The sequence below is a fragment of the Ptychodera flava genome, chromosome 7 (genome assembly GCF_041260155.1).
Source record: "Ptychodera flava strain L36383 chromosome 7, AS_Pfla_20210202, whole genome shotgun sequence".
NCBI classification, from domain to species: domain Eukaryota; kingdom Metazoa; phylum Hemichordata; class Enteropneusta; family Ptychoderidae; genus Ptychodera; species Ptychodera flava.
The window spans coordinates 14,112,497-14,137,143 of NC_091934.1; the positions used below are offsets into that span (position 1 = coordinate 14,112,497).

General features: G+C 40.1%; 1 long non-coding RNA gene across 1 annotated transcript in view; it reads left to right on the forward strand.

Annotated features, from left to right (window-relative positions):
• LOC139136819 (uncharacterized) overlaps window positions 1–24,406 on the forward strand; it is a 36,758-nt gene extending 12,352 nt beyond the window's left edge. Inside the window, exon 3 of the long non-coding RNA XR_011553256.1 lies at window positions 24,315–24,406. This is a non-coding gene — a long non-coding RNA (uncharacterized lncRNA). The remainder of the gene's footprint in view (window positions 1–24,314) is intronic.
• The last annotated feature ends 241 nt before the right edge of the window (window positions 24,407–24,647 follow it).

The window sequence follows — 24,647 nt, forward strand, 5'->3', positions numbered from 1 at the left end:
TTCAGCTCGGCCAATTAAAACGCAATTGACAGGGCATGGTAATATAACGAGTGTTAATCTGTTCAGGCGCGTGAAGTCAATAGCAACTCACTGAATCACAGCGTGGAGGTTTTTTAAGCCTCATGATCACAGACACTGCCAATTTATATCTACATACAAATGCAGGTATTTTTGTTGTGTTGTCAACCAATATTCCATTCGCTATGTCACTCATTATCGGGATTGCTTGATCAGAACCTTCCGCGCCTATGAACCCTTTCCGAGATCAAAGGCTGAAATAAAATTACATTATACTATAGTGTATTTACATTTGTGTAGACGGCATCGAGATGCCGTAGCAGTCCCGACAGTTAGGTCGAACATTTAATACTCTGTCTAAATCTTACAGCTAATCCGTCAACAATTATGCATAATCCCTTCCTGGGGAATCCTCACGTTTAGTAATAGGCCACTTTGTACATTGTGCTCTGAAGGGAAACCTCGCTTCCGAAAATCTCCCTTTAGCCTTATTTCAACTGCTGATACTGATTTCAATGAGTGAAAACACTGTTTTAGTTGAATAGTTAATTGAACTATCTTGTTTTGGTGTTTTATCTGTCGAGTAAATTGTTTATGGACATTCAAAGGAAAACAAACGAACCACTTTACTAAATCGCCTTTTTCTCAGTTTGGCATTTTGTCACATTGCAGCACGCTCAAAAGAGTTTAACTCGAGAACGCGTGAACGGAAGTCAACCAAATTTTCACAGATGTTTGTCGAATGGGTTGTCTCTAAAACCGTGTCTCAGATTTTTAAAGGTCTGGTGAAATGCCCATGTTGCAAAATCACAGAAATACAGTTGATGGTCTATAAAACAGTCACATTCATTTCTTTTTTCGTTTAGCGCGTGCATTATGAAATATGGCAAAAGGAAAATGCAATGTGGGCGTGTCCCCCGAGCCTCTCCAGTCGACTTTTTTCGGCTTTCCGAAGTTTGCCCGACGCCGTATCTCATAACGGGAAGTAAAGTATTTCACACATCCGTATGCTCCCCACGGGGCGAAACTTCTAGGATTTCCGCTTACATGATCAGGACATGTACAGTATCCTCCTTCACCATGGGAAGACGCTGTTCTTTTGTGGCTGTGACAGCGGCAAGAACGTGAACGGCTTAACTGTAAACTTTTTCAAGTTCCCGTCAAGTGTTGAGTGTTTGAACCATAATGTGTTTGTCTCTTCTGGTTCGTACGATCGGCCACGGTCCTCGGCTGAGCCTGCGTCACTACTCACTACACAGAAGGTTGGGACCGCGATGCAAATCAACTGCATGAACACCAACACTGAACATTGTGACTGCCATTAAAATGCAATTGTCTAAAACACGGAACGTCGGGACCGCAATGCAAATCGACAGTAACTTAAAACATAAATGGGACCGCGATTAAAATGCACTACAACACGGAAGGTTGGGACCGCGATGCAAATCAGCTGCATGAACAGCAACACTGAACGTTGAGACTACCATTAAAACGAACAACAACACACGGAACGTAGAGATCGCGATACAAATCATGGAGGCAGAGACCTCCATGATACAAATCGACAGCAACACAGAACGCGTCGTTGGGACGGCGATTAAAATGAAGAACAACGGGGATACCACAGGGGCTCATAAGTGGCTATTTAAGTCAATATCACAGCGTTTTTCTTTCTTTTCCAATTTTACAATAAACCAGCTGAAGAGCTCAACACTTGTGTAGCTGTCTTTTGACTAGCTTGTATTGGCATGTATAGTGCGGCGTAGTGCGTCCTCGTAAATGTGACCTTTAGTTCCGTGACCTCTAGCCGTGCCTACTTCCTGCCCTGCCCTCGCTATGCTTACTGTACTAATTCGACGTCTGTACGCATGGCCGGTAGGCATGGCCAGAGGAATTGGCTAGAGGTCACAGAACTAAAGGTCGTATTTACATATGATCATATTCCCCATTGAGGGCGCACTATACATGCCAATACAAGCTACACAAAAGGAAGCTACACAAATGTTGTGCTCTTCAGCTGGTTTATTTGTAACATTGAAAAAGAAAGAAAAACGCTGTAATATTGACTTAAATAGCCACTTCTGAGCCCTGTGGGAATACCGAACCACGAGGACTGCCATGCAAATCGACCGCAACATGGAATGTTTAAATTTCACAACACGAAACATCTAGATCGCAATGCAAATCAACTGCAACACCTAACCCTGTGGCCTCGATTAAAATGCGTATGTCTGCTATGTATAGCAAAAGTTTCAATTCTCTCGAGCAAGCGTTCCTATGCCTGCTGTACACTATCAAATTTATCGCGAGGGCTCGATTGCGTGTGTCTAAGTTTCAATTCTCGCGAGAGCCGTTTATGCAAGCTGTACACTTGAGTAAATGACGTCAAATCTCTCGTGAGACTTGGCTTGATTGCAAATGCGTACGACAGACAGAACACAATAATACGGAAGTAGATACAATTTTTGCGATCGCTGAGAGAGAAGCGCAGATCAACAAAAGTTGCGTCTCATCAGAGAGGTTGCTAGGGGTCACTATTTCTAATAACCTGGACCGGTGTGAGTAGTAATAGGTCGCACCGTAACGGGCGGATTTTGGCAGGAGGTTCAGGAGGTTCAGTGAGGTTTACAAATTTTGGCAGGAGGTTCAGTGAGGTTGAAATTTTGGCAGGAGGTTCAGTGAGGTTCGGGGGAATTGGCAGGAGGTGGTTTGAGGTGCGGCAGGCACTGACGATTTGGACCCCCTAGCCCAGTCAAAATTAGCAATTTGCAAAATTTTTGGCAGGAGGTTCAGTGAGGTTTCAGATTTTGGCAGGAGGTCCAGTGAGGTTTGGGGGTTTTGGCAGGAAGTGGTTTGAGGTGCCGGAGGCGCCGACGATTTGGACCCCCTAGCCCAGTCAAAATTAGCAATTTGCAAAATTTTTGGCAGGAGGTTCAGTGAGGTTTCAGATTTTGGCAGGAGGTTCAGTGAGGTTTTAGGGTTTTGGCAGGAGGTGGATTGAGGTGCCGCAGGCGCCGACGATTTGGACCCCCTAGCCCAGTAAAAAATTGCATTTTTTGCAATTTTTGACAGGAGGTTCAGTGAGGTTTCAGATTTTGGCAGGAGGTTCAGTGAGGTTTAGGGGTTTTGGCAGGAGGTGGTTTGAGGTGCCGCAGGCGCCGACGATTTGGAACCCCTAACGCAGTCAAAATTAGCAATTTGCAAAATTTGACATGAGTTTGGCTCTTTTTTGCTAAATATTGAATTACAAGTATATGTTAGAGCCGTAACACTCGGATATGGGTCCATGGCGCGCTGGCACGGGTGGTGCGGTCCCCTAGCTTACCCAAAAAAGGTGTGGTGCGCCCAATTTGGTCCGTAATGTGTGTCACTGGACCCCCTAGCTTACCCGAAAAAGTTAAAATGTGTCAGCTAAACCCTTGCCTTGAGTGGAAAGCTTGCAATTGTGGCGCACCCTCCCCTCCCTCAAATTTATGACCGAGGCTCGGAGGCTGAGATGGCATCAGACCCCCTAACTTACCCGAAAAAGTTAAAATGTGGCACCTGAGCCCTTGGTTTGCCTGGAAAGCTTGCAATTGTGGCGCACTTCCCTCACCCCCCCCCCCCCCAAACAAGAAAAAAAATTAGGACCATGAGACGGTGTTGCGGGTGACACACCGGACCCCCTAACTTACCCAAAAAGTCAAAATGTGGCACATGAACCCTTGGCTTGCCTGGAAAGCTTGCAATTGTGGCGCACCCTCCCCTCCCCCTAATGTTTTACCGTGGCGCGGTTGCGCAGGTGATACTGGGCCCCCTGGTTTACCCAAAATGTTTCAAAATGTGGTGAACCCCTACATGTTTTACTCTGGCACGCTGGCAATTAATGCTTGAATGTGTCTGCCAATCCTTTTTTATACCACTCCCAACAGATGTAGGAATGTGGCACATAAGCTCTTTTCTTCAGAAGTTGAAAAATTTGGGAAAGCAGCACACTTCGAGCTCCTGACTTGATTAAGATAAATCCTATGGCTGCTTTTGGAGCATATTCATAGCAGGGGAGTGATGTACACGGTACGGCAGTCACATTGGATATACCAGCGAATCTCGCCGACTTTGCTGCAAATAACAGGGAACAAGTGACATTCTTTGCGGTCAGCATGGACGATAAGAGTCAAGGGATAATGTGGTAAGTTTATTTGGTAGACATTTAATTAATTTTCATTTTCTTCGACCAAATATGTGCATTTTTTTCTATGTTCATATGCAGCATCGGCCCGACCTGGCTTCGTCAATCAAACAAACGGGGTGGCTGCATGTATATTTTCACGATTTCAACAGTTGTTTTAATATATTATCATTCTACAATATTCGATAAAGGAGTAGGTAGTATGAGAAATATGAAATTTTGCCTTTAAAATGTAAACTAAGAGAAAGATGTCGTACTGTACCGCGCCGTCAAGCATACCGCTACCAGCGCTACTGGCCAGGCAATGCATTTTGTCCGTCAATACGAGTTCGAAGGTGTTTACAACTAACTAGAAGGCCTCCGTCGGGCTATCTTTCCACTTCTGCAATTCTGTAACCATAGAAATTGTAAAACCATTTCAGTCGGATTGAAAGTTAGGACTCACTCACAATCTGCAGTATCTGTTGAACCCGTGAAACAGTGATAGTTTGTATTCAATACCACACCGTCTTAGGTTACACCACGGTCCCTCTAGAGGGACTGTGTGGTCACACTTGTCCATCAATGCCTCATAACTTCCCTTAAGCTTATAAAACTGCATTTACTATAATGACAGGAAAACAAAATTAATGAAATATCACAGAAGTAGCACAGGTGTCGCTTAAAATGTTTATTTCGGTGGTTAACCCATTGGTATATAAACATTCCGTGATCATACAGGTCATGATGTATAACGTGTACTACATAGCATGCTGCACTGGTGGGGCTACGCTACCGGTCCGGAGCTAATCGATGTGCAGCCTAGGTCAAAGTCAATGTTCTGTTTTCTATACCTTTGATAGTGCATATATGAGAAGGTCTGACCTATTTTGAAAATTGGGTCCTGAATCGATTCGCGATGTTAAGTTATCGCAGCTATGTTGAAGCTTTACAATTTCTTTCGATAAATATGCGGCACGGCAGGGAAGAACTTGCTGATCTTAGGCCAAAAGAAAGGGGGAACCGCTTAAAACAAGCAAAAAATAAATACATCTGTCCCTTCTAATCTTACTGTTGAGCAGAGGACACGTCCAGCAATTTTCTAAACTGCTGTAAGAAAGAAACTGGAAGCTGTGCATAGGGCTAGAATTAGAAGCACATACTTTGTAAACAGACGCAACGGGTCACATACACGCCACTAGGTCATGATAATGTCTAGCAAGGGAGAGAGACTTTGTAACAAATTTTTGATCGACTATCACTTAGTGTGCATGATCGGAAACTTTCTATGCACGAAGTCCGCGTTGTATGCTGTGTCTGAGTCTATTGCTTATTATGGCGGTCGGCCGGGGCAATCGAAACCGGCCGCTGTTTTGATGTTATTTCAAACGTCTCCTATCTGATCCGCCGTCTGGTTATAAATTATTCCTGAAAATGGGATATGTTATCCTGATAAAGTGGTAAACTGTACGATCACAATTTCTTTGACAAGTTACAATGTCAGAAGTGAATGTTTTCATGCAAAGTATGTAGGCAATGAACAAACGCCAAGTTGCTCAGTTTTCAAGCCTGTGCAACTTTTGTTCTGCGTTGAGTTCAAAGTTCATAAGGTGATACTGAAACACAAAGCAAATTATGCTGTTTCGAATAAGAGCTTGCATAGTGAAAAAGTAATTACTACTATACCACCTTTTTTATGCTTGTTTTAAATTCTGTTTCAGACCTGTGTTCCTAACGTAAAAAATAAACCTATCAAAATGATGATAACTGTGAAAGTTAAATAAAGTGACTAATCAAACGAAAAATCTAAGAGTTGATCGTTTCACGATATTTTTCCCGTCAATGAAGAAAAACTTCAAACAAATCACAGCCACTGATGTAAATTACACGCAAATTTATATAAAACATAGTCATACACAACAACACTCTATATATAATACTTTACATTTATTGTGCTAAATTATTTCTATTCAGTATTGTTTGCTTGCTTTAAGTGTTATAGTCAGCTTCACTAAATTTGAAATAATTTTTGTTATGCAGTGTCATATTTTTGTTTATAATGTCGATGGATTTTAAAGATAAAGTCACCTCACAATAATTTTTTTTTTAAATTTTATCTATTAACCCCTCCATTATACTTATACAGAATCGTATGAGGGGTAAATCACAAAATCTGGTGCAGATTGAGATTTTTTCCCCATTCAGCTGTTAACTCTCCATGAATTTCATTACAATTCTATAACCACTCTTCTTATAATTTATCTTCTTTTCAGGTTGCTGTTGATTATAATCTGCTGATCGCCAACAAATAAAGTGGATGACTAGGTTGCACACGTGAGACTTTCGTCATTAGAAACTCATCCATAGGTTGATGCCAGTGAAACGATCGTGTCTCAAGGAACGTACAGGTGACCATCCGCTCCAACCCATCCCGTCCTTCTTCCAGAATACTGTATCTGTGAAACATTCAATATCAAAGGTTTTCGTCATGGACCAACATTTCTGCAAAAATACTTGACTCATATTTGGACATATTTGAAGGACATTTTCAAAGCTTGGGAGAATAACTGTTTTGTTCGTGAGAAGATATCATCAGTTACTGTGACACAACATTTTCTTGCTTCACAACTAAAATATGATACATCAGGAAAGTAATGTGGGGCCATAGTAATATTCGTATGTTCCAAGGCAGTCATCTAAGTATTCATCATGGAAATTTAGGTTAAATACCTGAAAGATACAGTAATTTATTGTCACTGAGAAACAATGCTTGGGTCACAGAGTAGGAAAAGAGCACGGGATATTATTTGAAGATCCGTTGAAAGCAGAACTGTGATTCAATTCTTAGAAGGTACCTTTCAGTTTATGTTTTATTTCTGGCATCATGAAGAAATAAAGCCAACTGTATGAGGAAATCATGTCAACTTGTCAAGTATGTGGTATCTCACCATGAACTGGGACAACCTTACTTCTATTTCTGTTTTTTTTTCACATTGAAGCCCCCACACAAGAACTTTAAATATAGAAAAAATAAATAAACTGCTTATCCTAAGAAATTGCTTTTTACCCATAGCTTTCTTCTTTCACTGATATGATTTGGTTTGATGTCTACATGTTTAGAAAAGGTCTGCAAGTACAGCCTCTGCTACTTAATAGCTTAATTATGAACAAAAGAGCACAATATCATAATACAGGCTAAAATAAGGGGAAAAAATAAGAGGACCAAACTATCACTTGTTCTGTTCTTACTGAATAATACTTTTTACTGACAGAAAATTTGTGGTAATGTACAAACCTAGTACAATTCAACCTTTCTATTCAAATTCAAAGATATCCCCCTGCTTGAAGCATCCCTTTTTTCATCCTATACAAGGAGTCTTTCTCAGAATTCAAAACAAAATAACATGGAATTCATCCCTAAGAATTACAAACAGATGATTCTCCCTCAGATTCATAACTTACCTTCAGACTTCAGAAGAATATCATATTTTTGCATTCATACCAAAGATTTAGCCCCCTCTCCCTTAACCCAAAATTTACTCATAAGCTAAATGGATGAGTTGCAACACTTATAGATTATGGTACAGATGCAACCAACAAGGATTTGCTCTCATGCTATTTGTTTGTTGGTATAAACATTCTAGTAGTACACCCAGCAACAATAGAGAACTATTTTATTGGTTCACCAGCTCTTACTCTCCTCTCTAAACTGTGATTTGTCCTTTAAATTTAACTCTTGGAAAGCAAAAACGGGGTACCTTGAGAATTCTTTATTTAAGTTCTGCCTATGCATTTGTCAAATATAACAACTTTTATATTTCTTTCATGCATGACCTATAAGAAAAGTAGAAGAGAAGACGTGATGACCCATTTTTGGATAACAATTCTGGCCCTCACAGCCCAAAGACCGTCAATTAACGTCATTTTCCTTTTTTTCAACTTCTCAACAGTACAAAGTCAGTGAAGCCCCAGATGGCAGAGGTGAGGTGCCTTACACTTTAGGCAAAAATTTCAGGTCGTTACACTGGCAAGGTTTAAGTGTGGAATACAGGCAGAGAGAGGCAGACGTTTAATTAGGGCAGATAACTAATCAACTGGTCTACTGTCAGTTTAATCACACCTCCCTCTCTTTATCTGACTTTCTGTCTGTTTAGCTATCTAGATGCTTTATCATTCCATCACAAAAATGCATTCAGGTCTTTTACTTATTATCAAGTTCATTAAAACATGTTTTGTACAAATGTAACCCAAGGAAAACACACATTCTACTCAAATTTGTACAGCAACAAGACAATGAGTAAAAGTATTTTCCATCTTATTATAAGCAGGCGAAACGAGTTTTTTGTTGTATGCCTCCCTGACATTCTAACTAGTGAAACAGAAATGAATTTTTAAGACCTCCTCTGTTAATGTTGGTGCAGTTCTTTTTCAAATTAAACCATAGAATGCTCTGCAAGACAAATATATCTATTTATTTGACAACTGAATCAAAAGTATCAAAACATGAACGAATCATAGTTTTCACAGATTTGTTCTTCCTCTTTTAACTTGATCGATTGATGTAACCTAACAATTCTTCGCTTGAAATGGCCTTAGGGCACAAGGGCCATGCACATTCAAACACATATACACAGAAACAAATCAACACCAAGTCACTAAAGATTCATTTCGTAATTTTTAATGATTTTTCCCTTCAGTATTTGTTTATGGTTAATACTGACTATGGTTTCTGTTTTAATCCTTAATGCAATGGTGTTGAGATACAGAGTGATGAGCTTATCAGCTTAGCTGGTACATGTGTAGCCTGTATTGATATTGTTAGCAAATTTATTTTTGATGCACTAACATTTTACACAGAAACAAATCAACAAATATACTTCTCCTTCCAAGGAAGGTGAAGTGTATGTGTTGATTTGTTTCTGTGTATGTGTATGTTTTTAACTATTTCCCCGTACAATGTTTCATTCGTTTATCAATCGTAAGCTCTTGTTCTACTTTGCAAAAGCATACTGAAACTGCAACTCTTTAATCTTTCAACAATTCTTCGGTTGAAATGTAAAATGTTAGTGCAACAAAAATAAATTTGCTAACAATTTCAATACATTTCAACCGAAGAATTGTTAGGTTACATCAATCGATCAAGTTAAAAGAGGAAGAACAAATCTGTGAAAACTATGATTCGTTCATGTTTTGATACTTTTGATTCAGTTGTCAAATAAATAGATATATTTGTCTTGCAGAGCATTCTATGGTTTAATTTGAAAAAAAAACCTGCACCAACATAAACAGAGGGAGTCTTAAACAATTCATTTCTGTTTCACTAGTTAGAATGTCAGGCAGGCATACAACAAAAAAACTCGTTTCGCCTGCTTATAATAAGATGGAAAATACTTTTACTCATTGTCTTGTTGCTGTACAAATTTGGATAGAATGTGTGTTTTCCTTGGGTTACATTTGTCCAAAACATGTTTTAATGGTCTTGATAATAAGTAAAAGACCTGAATGCATTTTTGTGATGGAATGATAAAGCATCTAGATAGCTAAACAGACAGAAAGTCAGAGGAAGAGAGGGAGGTGTGATTAAACTGACAGTAGACCAGTTGATTAGCTATCTGCCCTAATTAAACGTCTGCCTCTCTCTGCCTGTATTCCACACTTAAACCTTGCCAGTGTAACGACCTGAAATTTTTGCCTAAAGTGTAAGGCACCTCACTTCTGCCATCTGGGGCTTCACTGACTTTGTACTGTTGAGAAGTTGAAAAAAAGGAAAATGACGTTAATTGACGGTCTTTGGGCTGTGAGGGCCAGAATTGTTATCCAAAAATGGGTCATCACGTCTTCTCTTCTACTTTTCTCATAGGTCATGCATGATAGAAATATAAAAGTTGTTATATTTGACAAATGCATAGGCAGAACTTAAATAAAGAATTCTCAAGGTACCCCGTTTTTGCTTTCCAAGAGTTAAATTTAAAGGACAAATCACAGTTTAGAGAGGAGAGTAAGAGCTGGTGAACCAATAAAATAGTTCTCTATTGTTGCTGGGTGTACTACTAGAATGTTTATACCAACAAACAAATAGCATGAGATCAAATCCTTGTTGGTTGCATCTGTACCATAATCTATAAGTGTTGCAACTCATCCAATAAGCTTATGAGTAAATTTGGGTTAAGGGAGAGGGGGCTCAATCTTTGGTATGAATTCAAAAATATGATATTCTTCTGAAGTCTGAAGGTAAGTTATGAATCTGAGGGAGAATCATCTGTTTGTAATTCTTAGGGATGAATTCCATGTTATTTTGTTTTGAATTCTGAGAAAGACTCCTTGTATAGGATGAAAAAAGGGATGCTTCAAGCAGGGGGATATCTTTGAATTTGAATAGAAAGGTTGAATTGTACTAGGTTTGTACATTACCACAAATTTTCTGTCAGTAAAAAGTATTATTCAGTAAGAACAGAACAAGTGATAGTTTGGTCCTCTTATTTTTTTCCCTTATTTTAGCCTGTGTTATGATATTGTGCTCTTTTGTTCATAATTAAGCTATTAAGTAGCAGAGGCTGTACTTGCAGACCTTTTCTAGACATGTAGACATCAAACCAAATCATATCAGTAAAAGAAAAAAGCTATGGGTAAAAGGCAATTTCTTAGGATAAGAAGTTTATTTATTTTTTCTACATGTAAAAGTTCTTGTGTGGGGGCTTCAATGTGAAAAAAAAACAGAAATAGAAGTAAGGTTGTCCCAGTTCATGGTGAGATACCACATACTTGACAAGTTGACATGATTTCCTCATACAGTTGGCTTTATTTCTTCAAGATGACAGAAATAAAACATAAACGTTAAAGGTACCTTCTAAGAATTGAATCACAGTTCTGCTTTCAACGGATCTTCAAATAATATCCCGTGCTCTTTTCCTACTCTGTGACCCAAGCATTGTTTCTCAGTGACAATAAATTACTGTATCTTTCAGGTATTTAACCTAAATTTCCATGATGAATACTTAGATGACTGCCTTGGAACATACAAATATTAATATGGATCCACATTACTTTCCTGATGTATCATATTTTAGTTGTGAAGCAAGAAAATGTTTTGTCACAGTAACTGATGATATCTTCTCACGAACAAAACGGTTATTCTCCCAAGCTTTGAAATTCTCCCAAGCTTTGAAAATGTCCTTCAAATATGTCCAAATATGAGTCAAGTATTTTTGCAGAAATGATGGTCCATGACGAAAACCTTTGATATTGAATGTTTCACAGATACAGTATTCTGGAAGAAGGACGGGATGGGTTGGAGTGGATGGTCACCTGTACGTTCCTTGAGACACGATCGTTTCACTGGCATCAACCTATGGATGAGTTTCCAATGACGAAAGTCTCACGTGTGCAACCTAGTCATACACTTTATTTGTTGGCGATCAGCAGATTAGAATCAACAGCAACCTGAAAAGAAGATAAATTATAAGAAGAGTGGTTATAGAATTGTAATGAAATTCATGGAGAGTTAACAGCTGAATGGGGAAAAAACTCAATCTGCACCAGATTTTGTGATTCACCCCTCATACGATTCTGTATAAGTATAATGGAGGGGTTAATAGATAAAATTTAGAAAAAAATATTATTGTGAGGTGACTTTATCTTTAAAATCCATCGACATTATAAACAAAAATATGACACTGCATAACAAAAATTATTTCAAATTTAGTGAAGCTGACTATAACACTTAAAACAAGCAAACAATACTGAAGAAAAATAATTTAGCACAATAAATGTAAAGTATTACGTATAGAGTGTTGTTGTGTATGACTTATATAAATGTGCGTGTAATTTACATCAGTGGCTGTGATTTGTTTGACGTTTTTCTTCATTGACGGGAAAAATATCGTGAAACTATCAACTCTTAGATTTTACGTTTGATTAGTCACTTTATTTAACTTTCACAGTTATCATCATTTTCATAGGTTAATTTTTTACGTTAGGAACACAGGTCTGAAACAGAATTTAAAACCAGCATAAACAAGGTGATATAGTAGTAATTACTTTTTTCACTATGCAAGCTCTCATTCAAAACACAGCATAATTTGCTTTGTGTTTCAGTATCACCTTACGTTTTGAACTTTGAACTCAACGCAGAACAAAAGTTGCACAGGCTTGAAAACTGAGCAGTTTGGCGTTTGTTCATTGCTTAAATGCTTTGCATGAAAAAATTCACTTCTGACATTGTAACTTGTCAAAGAAATTGTGATTGTACAGTTTACCACTTTATCAGTATAACATATCCAATTTTCAGGAATAATTTATAACCAGACGGTGGATCAGATCGGAGACATTTGAAATGACATCAAAACAGCGGCCGGTTTCGATTGCCCCGGCCGACCGCCATAATAAGCAATAGACTCAGACACAGCATACAAGGCGGACTTCGTGCATAGAAAGATTCCGATCATGCACACTAAGTGATAGTCGATCAAAAATTTGTTACAAAGTCTCTCTCCCTTGCTAGACATTTTCATGACCTAGTGGCGTGTATGTGACCCGTTGCGTCTGTTTACAAAGTATGTGCTTCTAATTCTAGCCCTATGCACAGCTTCCAGTTTCTTTCTTACAGCAGTTTAGAAAATTGCTGGACGTGTCCTCTGCTCAACAGTAAGATTAGAAGGGACAGATGTATTTATTTTTTGCTTGTTTTAAGCGGTTCCCCCTTTCTTTTGGCCTAAGATCAGCAAGTTCTTCCCTGCCGTGCCGCATATTTATCGAAAGAAATTGAAAAGCTTCAACATCGCTGCGATAACTTAACATCGCGAATCGATTCAGGACCCAAATTTCAAAATAGGTCAGACCTTCTCATATATGCACCATCAAGGTATAGAAAACAGAACATTGACTTTGACCTAGGCTACACATCGATTAGCTCCGGACCGGTAGCGTAGCCCCACTGGTGCAGCATGCTATGTAGTACACGTCATGACCTGTATGATCATGGAATGTTTATATGCCAACGGGTTAACCACCGAAATAAACATTTTAAACGACACCTGTGCTGCTTCTGTGATATTTCATTAATTTTGTTTTCGTGTCATTATAGTAAATGCAGTTTTATAAGCCTAAGGGGAGTTATGAGGCATTGATGGACAAGGGTGACCACACGGACCCTCTAGAGGGACCTCGGTGTAACCTAAGACGGTGTGGTGTTGAATACAAACTATCACTGTTTCACGGGTTGAACAGATACTGCAGATTGTGAGTGAGTTCTAACTTTCAATCCGACTGAAATGGTTTTACAATTTCTATGGTTACAGAATTGCAGAAGTGGAAAGAGAGCCCGATGGAGGCCTTCTAGTTAGTTGTAAACAACCTTCAAACTCGTATTCGTCGCTAAGTGTAACGTGTTGACGGACAACATGCATTGCCTGGCCAGTTGCGCTGGTAGCGGTATGCTGGACGGCACGGTACAGTACGGCATCTTTCTATTAGTTTCAAGTTTACATTTTAAAGGCAAAATTTCATATTTCTCATACTACCTACTCCTTTATCGAATATTGTAGAATGATTATATATTAAAACAACTGTTGAAATCGTGAAAATATACATGCGGCCACCCCGTTTGTTTGATTGACGAAGCCAGGTCGGGCCGATGCTGCATATCAACATAGAAAAAAAACATATATTTGGTCGAAGAAAATGAAAATTAATTAAATATTTACCAAATAAACTTACCACATTATCCCTTGACTCTTATCGTCCATGCTTACCGCAAAGAATGTCACTTGTTCCCTGTTATTTGCAGCAAAGTCGGCGAGATTCGCTGGTATATCCAATGTGACTGCCGTACTGTGTACATCATCCCCTGCTATGAATATGCTCCAAAAGCAGCCATAGGATTTATCTTAATCAAGTCAGGAGCTCGAAGTGTGCTGCTTTCCCAAATTTTTCAACTTTTGGAAGAAAAGAGCTTATGTGCCACATTCCTACATCTCTTGGGTGTGGTATGAAAAAGGGATGGCAGACACATTCAAGCATTGATTGCCAGTGTGCTAGAGTAAAAACTGTAGGGGTTCACCACATTTTGAAACATTTTGGGTAAAGCAGGGGGCCCAGTATCACCTGCGTAACTGCGCCACGGTAAAAAAATTGGGGGAGGAAGGGTGCGCCACAATTGCAAGCTTTCCAAGCTTTTATTTTAACTGTTTTGGGTAAGTTAGGGGGTCCGGTGTATCACCCGCACCATCTCGTTATGGTCTAATTTTTTTTCTTGTTTTGGGGGGGGGGGGATGAGGGAAGTGCGCCACAATTGCGAGCTTTCCAGGCAAACCAAGGGCTCAGGTGCCACATTTTAACTTTTTCGGGTAAGTTAGGGGGTCTGATGCCATCTCAGCCTCCGAGCCTCGGTCCTAAATTTGAGGGAGGGGAGGGTGCGCCACAATTGCAAGCTTTCCACTCAAGGCAAGGGTTTAGCTGACACATTTTAACTTTTTCGGGTAAGCTAGGGGGTCCAGTGCCACACATTACGGACCCAAATTGGGCGCACCACACCTTTTTTGGGTAAACTAGGGGGCCGCACCACCTGCGCCACCGCGCCACGGACCCAAATCAAAGTGTTACGGCTCCAACATATACTTGTAATTCAATAGTTAGCAAACAAAGAGCCAAACTCGTGTCAAATTTTGCAAATTGCTAATTTTGACTGATTTGGGGTTCTAAATCGTCGGCGCCTGCGGCACCTCAAACTACCTCCTGCCAAAACCCCCAAACCTCACTAAACCTCCTGCCAAAATCTGAAACCTCACTGAATCTCCTGCCAAAAATTGCCAAAAAATGCAATTTTTTACTGGGCTAGGGGGTCCAAATCGTCGGCGCCTTCGGGCACCTCAAACCACTTCCTACCAAAACCCCCAAACCTCACTGGACCTCCTGCCAAAATCTGAAACCTCACTGAACCTCCTGCCAAAAATTTGTAAACCTCACTGAACCTCCTGAACCTCCTGCCAAAAAACCGTGAACCTCACTGAACCTCCTGCCAAAATCCGCCCGTTACGGTGCGACCTATGAGGGAGGGGAGGGTGCGCCACAATTGCAAGCTTTCCACTCAAGGCAAGGGTTTAGCTGACATATTTTAACTTTTTCGGGTAAGCTAGGTGGTCCAGGCCACACATTACGGACCCAAATTGGGCGCATCACACCTTTTTTGGGTAAGCTAGGGGGCCGCGCCGCCCGCGCCAGCGCGCCGTGGACCCAAATCACAGTGTTACGGCTCCAACATATACTTGTAATTCAATAGTTAGCAAACAAAGAGCCAAACTCGTGTCAAATTTTGCAAATTGCTAATTTTGACTGATTTGGGGTTCCAAATCGTCGGCGCCTGCGGCACCTCAAACCACCTCCTGCCAAAACCCCAAACCTCACTGAACCTCCTGCCAAAATATGAAACCTCACTGAACCTCCTGCCAAATTGAAAAAAATGCAATTTTTTACTGGGCTAGGGGGTCCAAATCGTCGGCGCCTTCGGGCACCTCAAACCACTTCCTGCCAAAACCCCCAAACCTCACTGGACCTCCTGCCAAAATCTGAAACCTCACTGAACCTCCTGCCAAAAATTTGTAAACCTCACTGAACCTCCTGAACCTCTGCCAAAAAACCGTGAACCTCACTGAACCTCCTGCCAAAATCCGCCCGTTACGGTGCGACCTATGAGGGAGGGGAGGGTGTGCCACAATTGCAAGCTTTCCACTCAAGGCAAGGGTTTAGCTGACACATTTTAACTTTTTCGGGTAAGCTAGGGGGTCCAGTGCCACACATTACGGACCCAAATTGGGCGCACCACACCTTTTTTGGGTAAACTAGGGGGCCGCACCACCTGCGCCACCGCGCCACGGACCCAAATCAAAGTGTTACGGCTCCAACATATACTTGTAATTCAATATTTAGCAAAAAAGAGCCAAACTCATGTCAAATTTTGCAAATTGCTAATTTTGACTGCGTTAGGGGTTCCAAATCGTCGGCACCTGCGGCACCTCAAACCACCTCCCGCCAAAACCCCTAAACCTCACTAAACCTCCTGCCAAAATCTGAAACCTCACTGAACCTCCTGCCAAAATTGAAAAAAATGCAATTTTTTACTGGGCTAGGGGGTCCAAATCGTCGGCGCCTTCGGCACCTCAAACCACTTCCTGCCAAAACCCCAAAACCTCACTGGACCTCCTGCCAAAATCTGAAACCTCACTGAACCTCCTGCCAAAAATTTGTAAACCTCAATGAACCTCCTGAACCTCCTGCCAAAATCCGCCCGTTACGGTGCGACCTATTACTACTCGTGTGAACACATTTCAACCATTGAAAGCAAAATCAATTCAAAATCGTTTCTTTTGGCACGCATCAAAAAATTTCTTCGTCTCCACTCACGCAAGCTATTTTATTACTGTTTCATCTCACCACACATCAATTACTGTTCTAACGTTTGGAGCTTTACTTCCAGTAGCAATATCTATGCATTGGAGCGTCTACAGAGACGTGCAATGAGACTTATTCTTGACATTGTTCCGCCTCTTTCCACTTTTCATATGTATACTCAGCTTCATTGGCTGCCTATTAACTTGAAACTCCGTTGTAGCCGTACGGCCCAAATTTACAGAGCAACTCACAATCTAACCCCTGACTACATAACCAGTATGTTCAATAATTATATCCCTTCCAGATCACTTCGTTCTTCCAATCAGAACCTCCTTAAAGTTCCCAAGGCACGTACACTTCTTTATCAGAACACCTTGTCAGTTGCGGGTGTGGATGAATATAACATTCTCCCCAAATCAATGAGGGACTCTGAGACACTGACTAGTTTTAAGAAATCTTGTAACAACTTTATGTATAATACATACTTGTCTGATGCCTTTTCGTAGTTTATATATATATATATATATATATATATATATATATATATTATATATATATATATATATATATATAATATATATATATATATATATATCACATGAACTGGCCCGTATCTCCACCTGTGTGACGTACACCAGCACAGATAAGAAATCCGTATTACCCCTGTTGTACGTCATCATATTACCCCTGTTGCACGTCATCAACCGGAACTTTTTTCCTGCATGGTACCTTTCTACCTGCACGTCGAGACGCGACGAACACAGACCGATTTGTCGTGATCGATGCCGTGCTCTCATGACAATTTTACAAAAAAGGTGACCCGACAAATCCGCACATGGAAACATAGACGGCATGTCCAACGAACTTTCGAGCCGCAAAAACTATAGCTATTACCGAGAATCGAATGGGGATACCGTTGATCGTTTTTTAATGGCTCAGTAACGTCGCGTCGCGGCTATAGACAGCTTATGTCTTCGCTACAGCCTTACGCTGAGGGTTTGATTCCGAGCTACATTACGGAATTTTTTGTGTGATGAAGGACATTTATCGTTGTTAGTCGAATGACTTTATGCTTTTGCCTCCTATGTCGCTTTCCCGAAGATTATACTGTACTCATTTATTCAGTTGAACCTACGTTGAGGTGTAGATTTCAGGTTTATCGCCAACCGGGATCGCCAGGTACTTTACAGGTACGACTTCCACATTGAGCCTTGCCTTTACGACTCGACTGGAATCCGATGTATTTCGAGAGTTGACTCAGACAACACACACATCAGAACGGAGTTTCCGTCAAGTAATAAAATTAGGATGTATCTTCGGGCGAGATATGTGTCACTGCAAACATCAAAGTCCGTCAGACGAAAACATAGACGACCGAGATCGGAATCCGATTTGACACCGGCGGAGACCGGTGACGGCAGCGTTGTGGCCACACACAAAACAAACATGCGATGTGGCCTACTATTTGTGTCATCGAATTGAATCTTTCGCGCTCGCCAAAGTCTAAAACTTGTGTGATTTTTTCAAAAGCCACAGCATCTCTAAGAATGAGAAATACTGTTTCGATCGTGTCGTTGCATTTTACTTCATAAATCTATTCGTAAATATTCTAAATACTATGGCTATCCGTCGCTAGCGCAGTGAAAGCCATGTTCGCCGATAGACGACTTGCCGCGCCTGGCATCGACAGCGCGAGACAATGATTGACACGTTCACGTGACCGAATCCGTATGTCTGATTGGTAGAAATACCGTTCCATGTATCAAAATTTGAACTTAATGGGATTTATGAATGAAAGTATCTGCTGGGTGACGGGCCGCTTTACCCGTTAAATGAAAGTGATCCGCGTAAATAAAAGACAAATCGCGACGAAATTCATGCAATTTGTTACAATAATTTTGATTCCTCTACGTCAAAAGAAAAATAAGAAGACTGTTCATGTGATAAATATATAATCCCATGGTATTTTTCTCTGTTTGACGTCATCGTACACTCGTGTTTTTCGCGGAGCCGCACAACTTCTCGCCTTCGGCTCGAAGTTGTACGGCTCCGCGAAAAACACTCGTATACGATGACGTCAAACAGAGAAAAATACCATGGGATTATATATAATATATATATATATATATATATATATATATATATATATATATATATATATATACATATACATATATATATATATATATATATATATATATATATATATATTTGTACTTCTGTGTTTTTTGTGTTTTCATGTTTGTGCTGTAAAGTGTTTTATGATTTTCTTTTGTCTATTCGACCTCCACGAAAAGAGGTGTTTCACCTATGGAGTTATCGAGTTTAAATAAAGTTTAATAATAACAAGGCAGTATTGCTGAAGGCAATGAGTACTTGGGCCGTGATAGAGTAATTTTGAGGACAATATATACTACTATTCAAATATGGTCTTGAATTTCTCCTGTCAAGTAGGCATTTGATTAACTGGTTATTAAACGAAGCAATGGCATGACAACGGCAAAATATGTCTAGCAACTTTTGTGGAGTTTGAGGCAGGGGTTCTTTATTTATAGTGAAAATTGCTTAAACTCCTTAAATATTCAAATTACAGCAAACTTCTTTTGTTCTCGATGGTAGATGTCTAATATTTAGATGGGCATATTTAGATTTCTACCCTATAGTTATCCCTATATACCAAAAATCGGACATCCAGCTCTATTGGCTTGCTCAGAATTAGATATGCGCATAATTAATGAGGTACAATATGTGGTGTCATAAGGTGTCCCATCATACCAAATATGAAGGGTGTAGCACTTGTGGTTACTGAGTTGTGGACAAATATATCTATTTGAGGTCAAAGGTCATTGAGGTCACGTGACATTTTGTCAAAATAATTGTATTGCTAAGTTATTCCTATATACCAAAAATCAGACCTCTAGCTCTATTGGCTCGCTCGCTTGAAAACAATCTCATAAACCTGGCCATATGGGCAACTGTGTATGGGCAGCTAGATACTTGACTTCCCGGAGAAGGCGAGCTGTCACGTTCAAGCTCAGGATTATTTGTCGATCAAATTTCAGTAAATTTACCTTACCTAGATGAAATTTGTCTATAGGCTGAAATTTCGCCGAATTTTGACGAAATTGCATCGATTTTTCAGGTTCATATCCGACATTTTTGAGTTTTGAGTGCAGACAGAAATAAGTTTGAGGCAACATGGCTGCGACCCCATGTTGACCCCGGTATCTGCTAAAGTGCGATTGCGGGCTACGGGCTGCGGGTTTTTAGAATTATGGCTAGATTTCTAATATATGTAATATGGCATTTAGTATATAAGAAATAAAACCTTTAGAATGTGTCTATTATCAATAATGATGATCAGGTCTATCGTACAGTATCCCTTTTCCTGCGAAGTCCATATTTCACCATCAGGTCAAGATGGTTAAAATTAATGAAACACTACTATATGGTGTATTTTAACGTAATACTGTATATTTGAAGGCTGTTGAAAACATCAATGCTGTAAACTTGATTTTTTGGACTAAAGATGCTATAACAGACCAAACCAAATGGGTGAAAATACGTCATGTTTCTGAAAAAAATCAAAATCTGCTAAACTAAAAGCGGCGATTCCGAGGACCAATTTATTTATTCCGAGCTGTCTGGCCATTACAAATAATTAGGGATCTGAATCACTTTTCTTTCTTGCCATGGATGTGAGTGAGAAATATACGTAATACCAGACTGACAAAAAAAATCGCGCCTCGGAAATGTCGCCACTTATCGCGGAATGAAAATTGTTACATTTCTAGTATCAGGCCATAGGAAGTAAATTCTTTGTAATGCATCCATTCACGATGCGGTTCCAGGGCAACTCATACAGAAAATTAAACAATGCCTAGTTAAATGCAATGCATAAGGAAAGATTTGACTTAAAAAAGCGTAGAAGTGATGTGTATTGTAAATGCCGTGTATTTTTCATGAAATCTTTAAAAAGAAAAAGACGTACAACAAAGGACTTAGTTTACTTTGCCGTTTCGGTTCAAGCGAGGTCGCGACCTCAGAGAACGACATTCTGCTAACATTTTACGCGAGAATTTCAGTGGGAAAAACACGCCGGTGCGTTGCCTTATTTTCAGGAATCGATCTAATAGGAATATTTTGGATGAGTTTGTGTTCTGCAGCTCTCAATAATTTACCTCCTAATATCATGAACGTATGACTTGCACCTGCAGTATGATAGTCGCTCCATGCCGGTATGCCCCCTTCAAGCATTTGATCCAGCGTGACTTTGAAAAGTTTCCTAGGACTATAATCGTGTTCACCACAATAAAATTATTTGAAACGGCGTTGAAAACGATTTCGAAAATTGTGCTTTTATCGGCGGTTGAACTAATTTGAAGTGTGAGAAGGGCGAAAATGATATCAAAAAACACACATTTTTTCATGCCCGCAACCCGCAACCCGCAAAATAGCGCATCCGGTACGGTTGACCCCTAGCCCTGCGTACGATGCTATGTGCTACAGCTAATAACACACAGCATCGTACGCAGGGCTAGCGAGAGAGTTGCCGACATCGACGGTTATTTACGAGAAGTGAATAAAAGACTGTCATTTTTGGAAGCGATCGAGTAGCTGAGGTAGGCTGGGATACGACTTGGGCCCAAGAACGCTGAATTTCGGCAGTAATTTGGCTTTTTACGTGAAGTCCCAAAAGGATTTGAAGTCACCGACCCTACGTGGGTCTTTGCAGGGCTGTGGTGAGCGGGGCGATTAGCTGTAGCGGAACACACAGCATCGTACGCAGGGCTAGTTGACCCCAAGTGAAAATGTGTTCGCGATCAAATCTTCCTATATTTTTTTCAGAATTTTCGACAAAATCATTGCTTCTTAAATCTTTTGTAAAATATAAAATACTAAAATAAAAATGCGATGTGCCATGTCTCCAGATTTCTAAAACATCGTTCGTTGACCGTTCGACGGAATACTCATTTCGCAAACTTGTGACGCAGTTGAAATTCAATACTGACCGCCAAATAATCTTAATGACGAGATCATTCTAGACCCCGGTTCTAGACATCCTCCAAATTATCCAACCATTCGCGTTAGAGTTCAGCTCGCTTAGAGTATCATAACATTCTTCGGCCTTCGTTTAGATCGACCCTAATCTCTCCCATTTAGGAAACAAATACACAAGCTACCTCGACAAAACTTCGTGCACCATCCAGGACCAAACGCACTACAAATCTGTCTTGACGTCATCATCTCCTTACATGGTAATCGGCATACCGTATTTTTTAGCAAAGGAGACACAGAATACGTCGGAGTAATCAGTTTCAAAACGTATTACATTGTGTGATGTTGTCAAAAAAAGGTAATGTTACTGCAGTGGTATAAATTACAAAACACAAAAGTTCAAATCAGTTTATTTTGGACTGGTTTTACCCAACATTTCATATTGTTTCTTATGCCAGATTTGACCACGTACTTACTGGCGACCCCTTTACATGCAAATTTTGTGTCAAATGGTGTGTTCTCCTGGAAAAACAAACGTACGATTTCTATATGAAGGAGGCGAAATTTGCCCTCAAAACCCGAAACCACCCCTTTATGGGTTGTACCTAGCTATTTTGAACGAGCTTCTCGAATCTGCAGCTCTATTTCGAAATGATGGTCTGGTTTTCTCAGCTCAAGGATAAGTGTTCTCCATCGCTGTGGGCATTACTATTCTCAACTGGGGGTACAGTTTCCAGTCGTAATGTTTTTCATTGTGTCCGGGATATAAAACCTTTCCTTTTCAAACTTTCAGTTTGATTCACACTAGTCCACATCTTGTCAGTGATTAAACATGTTTCAAGTTTAAATGTTAAATTCTGGTCTCGAGCCCTCCTGTTCGACCAAACTGAAATTACCCCTCCACTTTGGCTCGTCCAGTGGGTGTAGCAAGGGTCGTGCCATCGCTTAGGAAACGGAGGGTGCATTAATTGTTGCATTTCGATGCACATTTGATTATATTCAGAAGATTTTGTGGCAAAAACTCAGATAGAGAAGCATTTATATTCACATCTCACTTATTCATGACTGGCTGAGAGCAGCACTTCCATTAAGTTAGCATCATTACGCCATTTATTATGCCAAGAAAGATGAAGCCAAGACATTTTGCCCTCCCTGGTCTCAGCCAGAAATGGTTATACCTTACAGAGTTTTTTCCCACGGAATGAAAACAAATGTACTTGGGCTGAGGCCCAAGTACAATAATAATGATAACAAAAGACTTAAAAGCCACGTTTTTTCTTTATTTTGCAATATTTTTTAAACAAAAATCAGTTTCGCCACTGTGGCATATTCGGATCGATTTTTTTTCGCCACTTCGGATTTCGATTCGCATTGGCGAACGTGCAGCGAATGGGCAGCGCGAACACTGGTTTGTTAGCGGATACCGGGCAGAGATAAGGCGGCGTGGGACCGCTATTCGATGTAAATGAACACCGGTGTGACGTCACAGTTAGCCAACCATGATCCCAGCTGAGGGCTGAGTGTCGCAAAATGACCTGATGAAAGCCGCGAACAGAAATATCAAAAAATTAACACTCGCGCTTACTTTTAGGTTGCAATTCTGTTGCGAGTGTAATAGTATTGCCCCTGGAAGATATTCAGTCAAAAGAACGGGATCATTTCACCAGACCTTTAATGTAGGTCTTTAGAGTTGCGTTATCGCTGCTTAATTAGACGGCACTGCGAGACTTATCGGTTGATAAACTTTGATTCAGCACTGTGTAAAAACTAAGGCTTTTTTCAAAAATGTAAGCAACGGTTTTTGTAACTAGTATTCTGAAGTGTAATTACTCGTTGATACCTAGACAATAGCTCCCTTCCTCTCTGACTTAACATTTTTAGTCAATTTACCCAATTTCAAACCCACACTATCACTAAAATCTTCATGAAAATTCGTCGCCCATTAATTTTCTTGATCAAACAAAAATTCACAGAAATAGCGTTCAGGTGATATATAATACTTTGGTATAAATACACAACATGACGGCAAAACTCAAGTTTGAAAAGAAGTCGCAAAACTTGAAGGTGAAAAGCTACCTGGTTACCATACCGGCATCCAGGAAGTACATGCGACAATACACTGCGGAGGCAGCAAACGCTACATATTACACAGGGATACAAGTCAACCAATCACAGTGCCATGAGATGAACATTGCATGGTAATGAGACCTACGAAAAAGGGTCCAGCCAATCAGTGAGCTTTAAGCGGACCTTATAGGACCGCAGACACCAATCACCGTGGCTGGTACATGTGTTTAGGACATAAATCATAGTTTATTTTTATGCAGGACTATTGAAACTCATGAGGATGCGGCCCGCATCACATTCGTCTTCGACCCGTGTTGTGAAGCAAGCATCCTCACTCGTAGCAATACGATCCAACCAAGCGATAATAACATTGAATAAACTCCTCTTATATTCACTTTATTTTCTTAAATTTACCTATGATATCCATAGATTAAAATGGAGGCTAAGCCTAGTACAGATATGAGCACGAAAAGGGAAATCTTTTTCAGTCACATTTACTTACGAGTATGTTTTTTGAAATAATGACTTTTACCAAAGACACTTGCGCTTCCTCTTTTGTTCAAACCACATATCCCTCACGCAAAAGCTCGATCGTAGGAACGATTGATATGGATGTATGAATAGTTGTACTTTTTAATGAAATTTAATGATTTAAGTATTTATAACGTAATTTTGTGATTATCTAATTGTTTTCATGTAGAGTCTACTACCGAGTACAAAGGTGATAAATCTATCATAGAAACGCAGAAGTTATTGGCAGATGTCCTCACAAGCGGAATGGCCGAGGATACCTTTAGGGTGCTACACAGCAAGACAAACAGAAAAACCACAACAGCCGACGTTGCCGATGTATTGGATGCAGTAAAACTGGAAGGAGAACGTATATCTGAAGCTCACAAAAGGTTATCTCATCTGTATTACGGAAAGCGGGGCCGACACCGAATAAGGAGTGAAGAATCAGATGTATACTTCAGTTTATGGGATTTTGCAGGACAGAGTATATATTACATCACACATCAGGTTGGTTTCTATT